General features: G+C 38.6%; 1 protein-coding gene across 3 annotated transcripts in view; it reads left to right on the top strand.

Annotated features, from left to right (window-relative positions):
* Nucleotides 1-1,383: 1,383 nt before the first annotated feature.
* The window catches only part of TBL1X (transducin beta like 1 X-linked), a 317,070-nt gene continuing 305,314 nt past the window's right edge, over nt 1,384-13,139 (top strand). For 2 of the 3 annotated variants that reach the window (XM_090064010.1, XM_090064027.1), the window contains exon 1: nt 2,606-2,972. The gene's annotated coding sequence lies outside the window, so the exon portion shown is untranslated. Of the gene's footprint in view, nt 1,446-2,605; nt 2,973-13,139 lie in introns of those variants that run through there. The other variant, XM_090064019.1, reaches the window with a different exon arrangement.

Here is a 13,139-nt window from a genome sequence, read left to right as displayed (position 1 = left end):
CAGTATAATGAATCAAGTGGGGGATTATAACAAACGGGAGGGATTTGCTTATTGTCTTTCTGTCTAGGGATTTTTTGCATACCATAGTATTTAGCTTCTGAATTTAGTTTCATTCATCTTGAAATACATTTCCAATGTTTTAGAATGTCTTGGCTCTTTACCATTTCAGATGCTTAGATGAATGTAGAGAAGAAGTTTTGTTTTGTTTCTATTTATGTTGTCATTTTTTTTCTTGAGTGTTCTCAGTGACAGCACATTGATAAATCCTTTAAGTCTTGAACAGGGACCACAAATATAACCAGGATGACATCCCCTATAATGTTAAAATAACACAGGACCCAGCTACATGTGCACCCCACTGCACAGTTGGGACTGCGCAGGCGCACGGGTCTTTTTCAACTCTACTGTGCTGTAGGTCATTGTACTGCGCCGTAGTGGTGGCATCACGGATACTGCCTGCCAACACTACATCACCACAGCTTGTCACTATAGCGACACAGCGTCTCATGTAAACAAGTCCACTGAAAATGAGTGGTGATTTGAAAAACTATAGGAATTGCAGTGCAAAATAAGCATCGCCACTGTAGGGAGTAGTATATCAAAACAGACACTCCAGGCAATCTTTGGGGTGATTATCACATCGTTTGTTTTGTATATGGCACAAGACCAAAATGATGACACAGTTTTATCACCAGAAAAGTATAATAGTCTTTTCTATTATCTGCTTTGTATAATGAAACAGAAATTGAATGATAAAGATGTATGCATAGGCCAGTGCCTTAGCTGATTTATTATCGACATGGCTTGCCTGATTATTATTGACATGGCTTTATATCAACAGATGGGGGTTGCAGGGCTTTTATTTCTGTCCAAAAATATGTACCGTTACCATTTAAATGGTTAAGCATTTTACATTTAAAACATACGGGCAGTTTGTTTTCAAAGTCTATGCTGTGCCAGGGCAACCAACAAAACACTGGAATCCCAGGCTTAAAAAAAAAAAGAGTGGGTTTTGCTGCGCAGCTAATAGAGTGTGTGTGGTAGCAGAGGAATGTGTCACAGTAATGCAGAAAGCTGTAATGATGTCAACTTGTTATTTACTTTCCAAATCTGAATGACTGAGCAAGGCGAAAGGAGAATCAATCAACCACAATGTGACCCTACAGGCGGAAAAAACACGGCACTCTCACCAGTAAGAGGTTGGGGGAAGGGAAGCACATGTAACCAGGGCAATGTTGCATCATTTACTTGCATTGGTTTTTGTATTGCTCCCTTCTTTCCTCGATTGAATGTAATATCTCAGTATCAAGCTGTACAAATCCAGGGAAAAATAAGGAAAGAAGGGCATGTTCAAGGCAAAAGAACAACAACATTTTGTCTGGGTGCTGAATTTCAGCTGATATGTAATAAAATCCATTCTGCTGATTCACAATTATGGAGACTGTGTAAGTCCATGTTTTAATGTGCTCTAATAATGGTATAGAAACATTATTTTTAACATCACTCGTGTTGTATAATACAGTATATAAGAATTTATTTTTTGCTTGTGTGCCTCTTTTTTTGACTGGGGAAGCTCCCAGTGATTTTAAAGCCTGAAAAACACCCATTGTCTTGTGATGTGATTCTGTTATGTTTCAAATTACTGGGAATTAGGCTCTTGCTTGCCTGGCTCAATTTATAGAGGAAGGCACATAATTAAAATGGAAATAAGCAGGGAAATAGAAAATGGTTCTGAAGGTTTTGTCCAACTGGGTCCACACATGACTGTTTTGGTGTACAGTGACTCTACATTATTACCATTATGTGTTCTTACCATTGCAGACATGTACATTTAGATCTGTGACAAGCAGACTTTTCAGAGTCATTTTTATAAATAGGTTTTGAGGATGCAGAATAGATTTCCAGCAGCCTGAAACTTGCATGATGATACTGCTACTAATAAAGCCATTTTCATTAGCTTTTGCACCATCACCAGACCTTAAGGGAGATATATTATTTATACCCCTCCATGTACACACAACCTCTGACAAACTATGTACATATGGAGAAAGAGAGAGTTGTGTGTATATATCTCTCTATATAGATATATACACAGACAGTTGTATATCAATATAAATACATTCTATTGTGAGTACACAGACTTAATCTTTCATTTTTCAGCTAGATGGAGGGGAAAGGGGTTTCTTTTTGTTTTGTTTTGTTTTAGACCAGAATTCAATATAACATTTCAAATAAGCCTTAGGAGTGGATTGCAATGAGTTCCTTGTGGTACTGTATGGGTTGGGGGGGGGAACACATTATTTATTGTTGACAGTGTTTCTGGTGGCTGAAGTTTTTTGGGGTGTGGAAGGCTGATTTTGGAGGAGGGAGAGTTCTTAAAAGAGACGGCCTTTTATATATTTTTTCTTTCATTTTTTTTCTCCCCTTCCCCCCTCTTTTCTTTTTCTTCCCCTAGTTCAGGAAAATGTGGTTGGTTTTTTTTTTTTTTTCCCCCTAGGAGGTCACTGACTGTCTCAGTGAGGATCTGTGTGTGTGTGTGTGTGTGTGTGTGTGTGTGTGTCTCTCAACAGTGCTGCTGCTTCTGTCTGTGCAAGCCTGGCACTCTCACATTCAACACCAAACACACTAACTCTGCTAATGAAGTAGTGAGCAACAGCAGCAGCACCTCCTGACCGCCATTCCGCACCAAAAAACTTTCCATTTTCCTCTTCCCACTCTCTGGGACTTCCTTTTGATTTTTTTTTTTTTTTTTTTTTTATTGCTGTGTGTGGAGGAGGAGGAGGAGGAGTGTGTGTGGTGGTGGTGGTGGGGATTTACAGTCTCCCTTAACGCTTGCTGGGACCTAGGGAAAGAAGAGTTACACCATGTACAGCAAGTGAAAGAAAGTCTCTGTGTGTGTTTTTGCAGAAGTTGAGGGTTTTCTCTGCTGCTTCCAGGAGTGAAAGCTGTGCCTTTAATACTCATTGAGAGAGGTGAGTTTGGAGGGCTGATTATTCATCATTTGGACCTTTTTGTGTGCCTCTGTGTGACAATGTAATTTAGTGATCATTTACCTTTTGCCATAGGGGCTTTTTGGGGGGGGGGGGTTCCTAGTGCATGCAGCCAACTTCCTCCTGTTTCTTTTATTATTATGAAAACCACTGTTGTTTCTTCTGCATCTGATTCTGGTGGATTGATGGCAGTGTTTCTTTTAGGATTTCCTACATTGGGGGGGGAGGGTATGTGGATGTGACTTGCAAGTGTGACTTGATTTTGTGTGTGTTGTGTGTTTAACCTAAAGTCACTGTTTAAAGACTCCAAAGTGTTGCCTTTTTGTGTAAGGTTTATTATGCCAGAGTTTTGAACCCCTGGTTGGTTATTAGAGGCAGAAATTGTGTTAGTTTCAGACTTATTTCTGTGAAGGAGGGGAAGATTTGTCGGGGGGGGGGGGGGTTCTTGTTTTTGTTTAGTTGGCCTATGTTTGATCTGTGCAGGGGGTGTTTGAGAAGTTTGAGCAGGAGTTTCTGAAATGACTGTCTTGGCTTTAAGGTGCTCTTATTTTTTTAATTATTATTATTAAAATGCTGGTGGGGGGAAATGTAAGGTATATACACTGTAGAGAGTGTGGAGTTTGCACACCCCAGTGTGGGGGAGGGGAATCCCATTCATCTCCAGTCTTTGAATCAGCAGGCACACAGGAGTTGATCACTCCACTCCAGTAAATCGAAGTTGAGCTCCAAGTAGGTAAACAAGTTAATTGCCCCCGGACCCCCCCTCATGATTTACAAGGCTGTCATCTAGCTTAAAAGCATGCCTTTAAGAAACTTCATGGAACAATGCTGGTGTTGTGGGAAAAAATATTCAGTGTGACTGATATTAAATGCAGAACACTGCAGTGTTTACACGAAAAGAAAATTGCAAACCTGTTGCATGTGTTTTTGAGGCAAAAAATATTAAGGGTTTTGTCATTTGGCAATGCCACTTGAAGACAACAAGATGTTACTACCAAACTAATATGCCTACTGTTGATACTTAACACTACCAGAGACCAGCACTTTCCTCTCAACTATTGTAATCTTCTTGATTCTGTTCCCTGTTTTGTGGTGCTATTTTAATCCCAGCAGTTGGCCTAATATTTTGGTTTAATAGGGTGTGAGGTCAAGTATTGTTCCAATATCATGTTATGCTAATGACCCTTGGCCTATTTAATTACATGTTGAATTCTTAAGTAGGCACATTGCACAACACAAAAACCACACCCTAAAAGTTTGACTTGTAGTAGATATTTATTTCTCCAACTCAGCATTAATATTTCATTCATATTGTATTAAAAGATCTGTTGCCATCCTGCAGAATGGTTTGGTATTATTGGTATGGTCATTTTGTTTCCTGACATGCAACTTACTTTTAAAGCTGGAGGCACAGAGGGAAGTAATCTATTTATAGGGCCACTTGCAATACTCAAAGAACACAAAAAAGGAAAAAAATATTAGTGTAATATACTAGAAGTTTAACCTTTTCATTCCTCCAAAAATATCATTCTTATGACAGATTGTGAACATAATGAAAATTGTGCTTAATATCAAAATTTTTATATTGCTATTTTAATCTAATAGTATTAAAAATAAAGTTATTTTTGGTGTTCCTATGGGAAAACTGAAGATGGGTAACAAATGCAGGTCTTTCCCTGTGCCAGCTGTAATATCACATCTTTCTTCTTTGACCTATTTATTAGTGAGCCTTTAACTGAGACTGCTCACACAGCATATACAAGACTTAACGCAGTAAAACTTGCTTACCACATGACTGCCCATGGTAGATTTAGGCCTCGAGCTATGTGGGCAACATGTTCTCAAATCTGAAGGCATTTCATATTTTCAAAATAAATAATAGTTTGTTTTTATGTTATGAAACATCATTGAAGCCAGAATAGGATTTCAGATTTCTTTGAACAGTGACAGTTAATTGCAACATCATAAATGCTATCATTTTCAAACAGGAAACCTTTCCCATGGTAGGTCTGGTACATGAGCTGGAGTGGAAAAGAAGGGGGAGGAGGGAGGGAAATAGAGAATCTATCACATCAAAAATGCATTAAAGCTTTCTTAGGCTACATTCAATAATGGTAAAAGAGGCAGGGATTTAAACAGAGCTACTGTATGCATCTCGCTTTAAATCCTTCACAGGGCTAAAGAACAACCAGTCCTTTTATAAGATTAAAATTCTGTTTGGGAACTAAAGAGGATACATAATTATGCATGCATGTAAACATTGGCAGCTACACAACTGTCCAAGTGCCCTTAGGACAAAAATTCTCTGAAAATTGTCTTCTGAATTCACCCCGACCTCCTCCTGCCTAAATAAGTTAACTTTCATAGCCTACATTTGTCTTAATATTGGGACTACTTATTATTGGAAAGACTGTATGTCCCCTTAAGACTTTCTTAAGTTTACGCTTTTTATATTTTTTAATATAGTGCATGGAAGAGCAGAGGAACTTGCTTGACTATGTGCCTTTCAAAATTCTGAGGCTTCTGCCCCACCAGTTTTTCAGGTTTTGCATTTATGTAAAAATGGGATTTCCCCATCTCCATGGTTACAGGGCCTATCCTTTTGAGCTTTATAATATACTTTGCCTCCTGGAAGACCTTCTGGAATTGTTGTCACTCTGTAGACAGCAATAATTTATTGAGGACTCACACCCTTGTGACTGAAAAGGACCAGATGAGACATCCTTTAGGGACCATTAAGGCATGGAATCAATGTTCTCCAGAGACCAGTACTGGGAAATACTGGGTATGAACTACTATTTGTGTTCTATCCATCTTGGGAATCAAGGCATTAGGCTGTGGAAAATGACCCAGGGCTTCTGCGTGGCTATACAGATAGTCAGTGCTTAGGTCATGGGATGGGGTCTGTCTACTTCTAGTATTTCCTGTTGTTTCTTGCTATTTTTAAATGTAGGGGTCAAATGTAAATTATTTTGCATGGATTCTGTTTGTATCACAGTGTTGTCTTGAGCCCCCAACTCAGCTCAGGGCTCTGTTATGCTTGGTCCTGTACACCCATGTACTAGGAATAGGTACTGACTACCCTAAAGAGGTCTGTTTGGACATAGACAAGTTAGAGCGTGGGTGGGAAGGGAAGTAGCTTGTCTAAGTCTCATAGGTCAGTGGTAGAGTCAGGTCTGGAACCCAACCTTCTGACTCATCATGATGCAGTCTGCTACGTGGATTGTGTCTCCATCTCTTATGGGTCTTTTGTTAAAACCACCTGATAGTGTTGTAATTGTTTGAATTCATGCAGTATGGGGAGGGTGTACTTTTCCTGGATATTTGCTGTACATCTTGCCTACCATTTATTTACATTGTTGTTGTTTTACTTTGTTTCCTTTTTTAACTTCTGTGCTGGGTATACTCTAGCCAGCCTTACAAAATAACAAAGACTTTCTACTCCTCATGAGCAGGCCCATTTAGAAAAAAAAAATTTAAAAAGCCATCACGCGGCAAGATGGAAGTAATTTTGTAAACTGTTTTTCAGCTGCTAAATTCAGCTCTATTCCTTCTTTCCCTCTATCCTCTTGACTATTTTTAGTTGGAAGGAAATAGCTGACCTCTTTATAGCAAGAACCCAGACCCCTTGGGTGCCATTTATAGGTTTCTACCAAATGGCCTACTTGGACAAGTTGGTTGAAATTAAACAAAAACAGTGGAATGGCAGTTCTACCTAAAAAGAACAGCCTCTTTTGCAAATACAAAATAGATAATTCTAACTTAAATATCATGAGGTAAAAATGTGGCTTTAGGGCGTTTAACTTGTCTTTGGTAGGCAAGTCATGAAGGACAATTGTGACAGTCTGGAAATTAATTTGATAGAATTTCATTTAATAGTGACTATATAGAGAATTAACAATGTAAGCCTATTTTGTTGCAGTGTTCCTGTGTCGAAGTAAAGATGCTCATTTTCATAGAGAAGGTTTATACTTTCTCAGATTACAGAGACTGTATCCTGTATACAGCTTCGGACAATGTAGCTATTAAAACATGGTAGTTGCACAGAAACATAAAAATGGCTTTTGCAAGCTGTTTTGGCTGTCATGAATTCAGACCTAAATTTATCTGCATAATATCCCAGATATAATTCCTCCCTCATATATTACTTTTCATTCATGTGTCTGCTTTGTCCTTGGTTTCAGTGATGTCAAGGCCTTGATAAATATTGCCTTACATCAGCATTTGGTGATTCCTGCATTTGCTGTTTGAAGATAAAAGATATAGTATGGTTGTTGGCACCTTCTCTCCAAGTCCCTTTGTCTGTAATTATGCTGCTAACATGACACTGAGTGAGGGAGAGATTTAGAATTAGGAAAATTTAATCATGTGAGGGTCTATCTTTATTGTTTAGTTGCAATTTGCAATACAGACCATCAATGTATGCCTGCTTGTCCTAGACTTAGTATATTTAGAATTCTATAATGCTGGTTGGATATTCTACAAGTTTAGATAACATATTTGAGATAAAACTGCATTACGCCCTAACATATATGAATATAGCAGGGCCCTAGGATGGGGGAGGGGTAACCATTTTGAATGCTTTCGCAAAGTATATGGTGTAAGTATATTTTTGTTTGGGTGTTGAAGCTAGCATATTTATCAGAAGGTACAAGTGCAATAGATAGATGGTTAAGACAATTTATTGTGTTGCTTAGTTACTCGATAAGAATGATAGCCTGTGTCTGAATACATCAATAGAAATAATTGTGTGTAGTAGTTAGATTCATACTGGTCAGAATCCTTTTGTTTTATAAGGTGATGAGGTTTACTTTGCTACTAAGTGGTTATCTTTATCATTTTTCCTTGGAGGATAGGATGAGCCTTTTTTAAAGCAGCATTCTTTACTAATACCTGGGTAATAGCTGGTTTGTATATTTACCATGCTACTAACTTTCATTTGATGACATTTCTGACTTAATTTGATTTTCTGTCTCCAACTTAAGTTGTTACTTGCCTTTTATCTTGTCTTGTCCTATGGAGATTAAATGCGTTTTGTAACAACATTTTATATACAGAAAGTTCTTGTAATGGAAGATCTGGTAACAGATTTGGATCTTCCCCAGTGAAACAAAACTGCCTATGCTGGCAAATATATTATTTATATGCTAAAGCAGCCAAGCTGTTTTCTGGCTTTTAGATTAAATTTGAAAAATAATAAATAGTCTTATTAATAGTGTTACTAAATAGTAATATTATCTTTAATAAGCAAATAGGAAGAAGGCTTGCTTTCAGTGACTAGATTAACTTTATTGAACTGTAGAATAATATATTTGTTATTTTTTGGAACTCTGCAAACTCCAGTGGACATTTAACTTTGGCTTCTGCTGTATTTTGCAATGCAGCATTATCAGCTGTTCATTAATCCTATACCACTGAACAGACTCTCTGCAGAGTACTCCCTGAAGCTCAGCGGTAAAGCAAACCATCTACAATTTAACACTTCTGAACTCAATAATCATATAGAATAATAGCACTGATGAAAGGACGCTATTGTGTTGTTATGATTAGCACATGTGCAATTCTTATTACATAAGGTTTATTATACTTGAAAATGTGCACTGATGAGTTTATGCTGATTTTAACACATTCCAGTAGCCTACAGCAGAATGATTCAAAACGTCCTGCCAAAAGAAATAACCTTCATGGTGTACAATGAAAGGTATATGCAGGTTTTTTGTAGGATTAAGTAAAAACATAGAATTAGGGGAAGTTAGTATGATTTAAAGATTTACAATTTTTAAAAATCTGATTGTTATGACCATATGACAGCCTTAGCATATCTCAGCAGCTACAAGTTGCTTGATTGGTTTACAGTACCACACACACAGAAACCTGTCTTAATTAACACTCTTGACTGTAGTCTCAGTAGAGAGATCAATGCTGAATTATCCTCTTACCCAGTACTTCTTCACAGCCAGGCCAGGTATAGAGATTACACTTCTACTAGCATAAGTGTTCGGAAAACAGTCTGTACCCATAACAGAACAGAAGTTGGGCATGCAAAACCAGCCTATATTCATAGCAGAACATATGTTCCGCACACACAGGCTGGTTTAAAAATGGCAGAACCTGGCCTAAGATTCCCCCCCCCCCCTTACCACTAACGAGCAAGTGTGTGTTCTGTTTTCTACCAATCTAAACTACGCCGCTTAAAGAAGACCACATTAACTTAGCTCACTTCTGCCTTGGGTTTTCTGTACATCTGTACCTAGTTCTACAGTTGAAGTTCACTGACAAGATAGGCTGGAGAAGCCTTGTAAAGAAAAAGTCTGATATTTATTACCACAAATATCTTTCTGGTACCTTTGACAACTACAAAATTCTCTTGCTTCTTCCTGTCCCCATCCTTATGTGCACATGAGTAAAAAAAACCAGTTTGGTCTTGAACTTTTTTGCTTATTGAGTCCTACCAAATGCTTTCTAATGTTCAGAATGTGTTCTCTTTTACTTATAAACTTTATTTATATGCTATTTTATTTGACTTCTGTATAGAGAAGGATTACAGTTTTAATCTCTCTCTTTTCTTTGATTTTTGATGAAGCAGTATCGCATAAAAGGAGGGCTAATCATGTCCTAAAAATTATTTCACAGCAAAATTAATTTCTTATCCTTATCCCGATCTAAAAACTAAACAAATGGTTGAAGGATGTAGGCTTCCAATAATACATTTATTGTAGGGGAATATAATACCAGAACTTTGTGGGGATAGGGGTTTTGTTGTTTGCATTAAGCCAAATTGAATATATTTTTAAAATGTTGTCTTGTCCCTTTTGTTACTGAAATGGTTCCTTGGGTCTTCTGTACTATTACTCCTTTGGGTTTGAGTATTAAATAGGAGTCCCTTGTACATTACAGACCAGATAATAGGCTGTCTCTCAGTACAAATACACTTATTTAATGAACAGACTTATTTATTTCAATGGGTCTATCTACATGGAATCAGAATCTGGACCTACAAGTTGATCCAATCTCAGTCTGACCGTAAATATGACAGTGTGTAGGCAGAACAGAAGATATCTTCATTGCAACCTGTAAGGGACCAAAACATTTGAAACGTGGCATTAATGTACTTAATATGTATAGTTTACAAACACCACCAGTGTAATATAATGATTGATGTAAATACTGATATGTCAGCTGGATCCTGTTTCTTTAGGAGCACAATGTTGTCTCTCTGTTGTATTTTCTAGCGCTGCCAGCTACAGACTAGATGAAACATAGCACTCTTAATGCAGGCCACAGTGGGTGGTGTAGGAGGAAGAGGAAAAAGAGCAGGAGGTTACCTCACAAACTAAGCTTCACTGGTTAAAACTTGCTTACTGTCAAGTAGCCAACAAAAACTGTTTCTGGAATTTTTGAACTATGCTGTCTTTCTTTTTTGGATCAGATGATGTGTGTTTCTGCTGTTCTAATTCCTGTGCAGTTCTTTAGTGTTACAATACTTGAATATGGGTATTTTGTACATTAATGTACATTAATGCTATTTTATGGTTAGGGGAAACGGTTTGGGCTCTCTAAACTTTTGTGTGTATGCATATTAATGTTTGTGTTCACCATTGCATTAAACATTTCACCAAAACTTAGCTCAAAGTACATTTTATTCAGCTGGATGTATTAGTTATGTCTCCATTTATTCTCTGACAGCCTGTAGGATGGATTGACTGAAAATCATGCAAAAGAAAGAGAAGGGTGCTTTGTATACTGTAAATATGATGTTCAATTGCACTTAAATGAGCAGTCCTAAATGAGATGCATGCATTAATCTTGTGAAAGGTAGCTTTTTCATATAAGTTGTGCTGTACCGATGGGTTGTGCACAGACTTGTATCTTAAAATGGAGGAAATACTAAATCACAGTGAGTCAGTAACTATAATTGCCTCCTGTGTTCTTCTAAAACTTACTGTGTTTTATGCATACCCTTTTAAAATGTTTTGTAATTACAGTGAAGCAGTTGTGTATGATTTATGGAAAACAGATTGCCAAATTTGCTAATATCTTCAAACTGTTATAGGATTATGTTTGGAGACGTCTTATTCCTTCATTCCTTTAAGTCAGGGCTATTTAACTGCTAAGTGGCTGGGGGCCACATGCTGCACTGGCCTCTCAAATGGAGTCATATGGCACATGCCACTTCCTCTGTTGCGTCACGTGGCTGATGCTCCCTCCCCACTACACTGTACCCCAATGTCCCACTCCCCCATTCAACCCCTGCATTCATCCCCCCCCCCCAAATACACTGCATGCTCAGATACCTTGCTTCTTCTAAGCCAGCATTTTTCAACCCATGGGTCACGGTGTGAAAGTGGGTCACAAGAATATATGAAAAGGTTATGAACAACCTTTAGAAATGGATGAACAAACTTTAAAAATGGATTCTCCTTTTAAAGGAGAAAAACATGGGAAACTGTAGCTTTTCCCTTGCAGACTGGCAGAGTTCCAGCCTGCCAGGAGCTGCCTGTGGCCTCCCATACCCCCCCACACCCATCCCATGACCCATACGCTTGGGTCTGATGCCTGGGGCCAGGGGGCAGCGGGTTGGGAGTGAGGGGCACTGGGTTGAGACTGGCTATCTATGTTTACAAATGGGTCCTGGTACAAAAAAGGTTGAGAACCACTATTCTAAGCCAGGGGTTCTCAACCCCCAGGCTGCGGCCCAGTGCCGGGCCATGAAGGGTCGGCTGCCAGTTTGCAGGAGGGTCAGCTGCCAGACCGGAAATAACCATGGACACGCAAACCGCAGACTGGAAGTGATGGGCATCCTGTGAGCCGGCAGCCAACCCACTGGCTTTTTTAATACGCAGACTACCCTTTTATACTGAGTGAAAAAAAGGGTTGGCTGCTGGCCTGCAGTATGCTGCTCACTTCCGGTCCGCAGTTTGCCATCGCTGACCTAAAAAGGTTGGGAACCCTTGCTCTAAGCAACCCTCCTGCATTGCGCCTTGCAGGCACCTTAGGCCACAGGCTCCCCTAGCACTGCAGCTGTGCCACACTACACTGCAGGGGAGAGGGAGCCTGCAGCCTTGCCTCCCTGCCCTCAACCTTCCCCCTACTTCTGCAGCTAGAGCAATGGGGAGGAGTACTGATGGAGTGGGGACAACAATTTAACCCCTTGTGGGCTACATGTGGCCCACAAACCACCAGTTAGACACCCTCTTCCAAGTACATTTATGTAAATATTTGTAAAAGAAAAAGGCCGTTCTTTGTAATTTTACAAGACAGTTAGTAGGGCACTCACTTTCTCAACTTGATAATGAGATTGGAATTTGAATGATTTATTTTACCACCTGCCCTGGCCTATAGAAGAGCTCAGGATAATTAATGTGTATTAATATCTGAAAAGCATTTTGAAGATAAAAACATAATGTGCTAATTGTGTGTACTGTGACTGTATTAAATATATTAAGAGCAAATTTTACAAGCAAATACAAAATCGTGTTCTTGCCCTTTTCCAGCCATAAACAATTTTACCAAATTATGAAAAGTAAATAAAAATTCAACCATTTTCTGGGAGCACTTTCTGCTTTATTTTGTCGAATTCTTGTTATTCTGTCACAATTAGATCTTAACATTCTTTTCTTGGCTCACAAACACCATTCCCTCTGCTCTAGATTGTAATTTAGCTGCTATTGGCAGTTCATTGTAAAGCCACTGAAGAAAGAGGAGGAAAGTCTATTTATCAAGCTTCTTCTCTACACCACTGCCTTTTTTGCCTGCCGATGCTATCAAGGCTAGAACCTATTTGCCGCTTGATTCTATAAACCTGTATTTATGCATCTTTGGCCTCTTCCCCCAACAGTTTCGTGAAGAGAGTCTTCAGGGCGAGGGGTGGTGTGTACAACATATACTCCATTATCTTTTTTGCAGATCGTTCTTATTTTAATGCAAGTAATTCACTTTTTATACAGTAGACAAGCAAGAAAGCAAGATCTCTCCCCATCTCTGTGAAGTCTGTATTTGCTATGAGTAACCTTCTCGAAATAAGTAGTAAAAATATATCAAGCTGGGGATAAAATGTTTTAAAAATTACAACTTAAATATAAGAGTAATAGAATGGAAATCTAACTATACAGATATTTAATTGGGGAAATGCATAGCTCAGATCAGACA

The sequence above is a fragment of the Crocodylus siamensis genome, chromosome 1, assembly GCF_052110815.1.
Source record: "Crocodylus siamensis isolate JL-2025a chromosome 1, ASM5211081v1, whole genome shotgun sequence".
NCBI classification, from domain to species: domain Eukaryota; kingdom Metazoa; phylum Chordata; order Crocodylia; family Crocodylidae; genus Crocodylus; species Crocodylus siamensis.
Note: the sequence above shows the minus strand (reverse complement) of the source record. Positions and strands in the feature narration are given on the sequence as shown.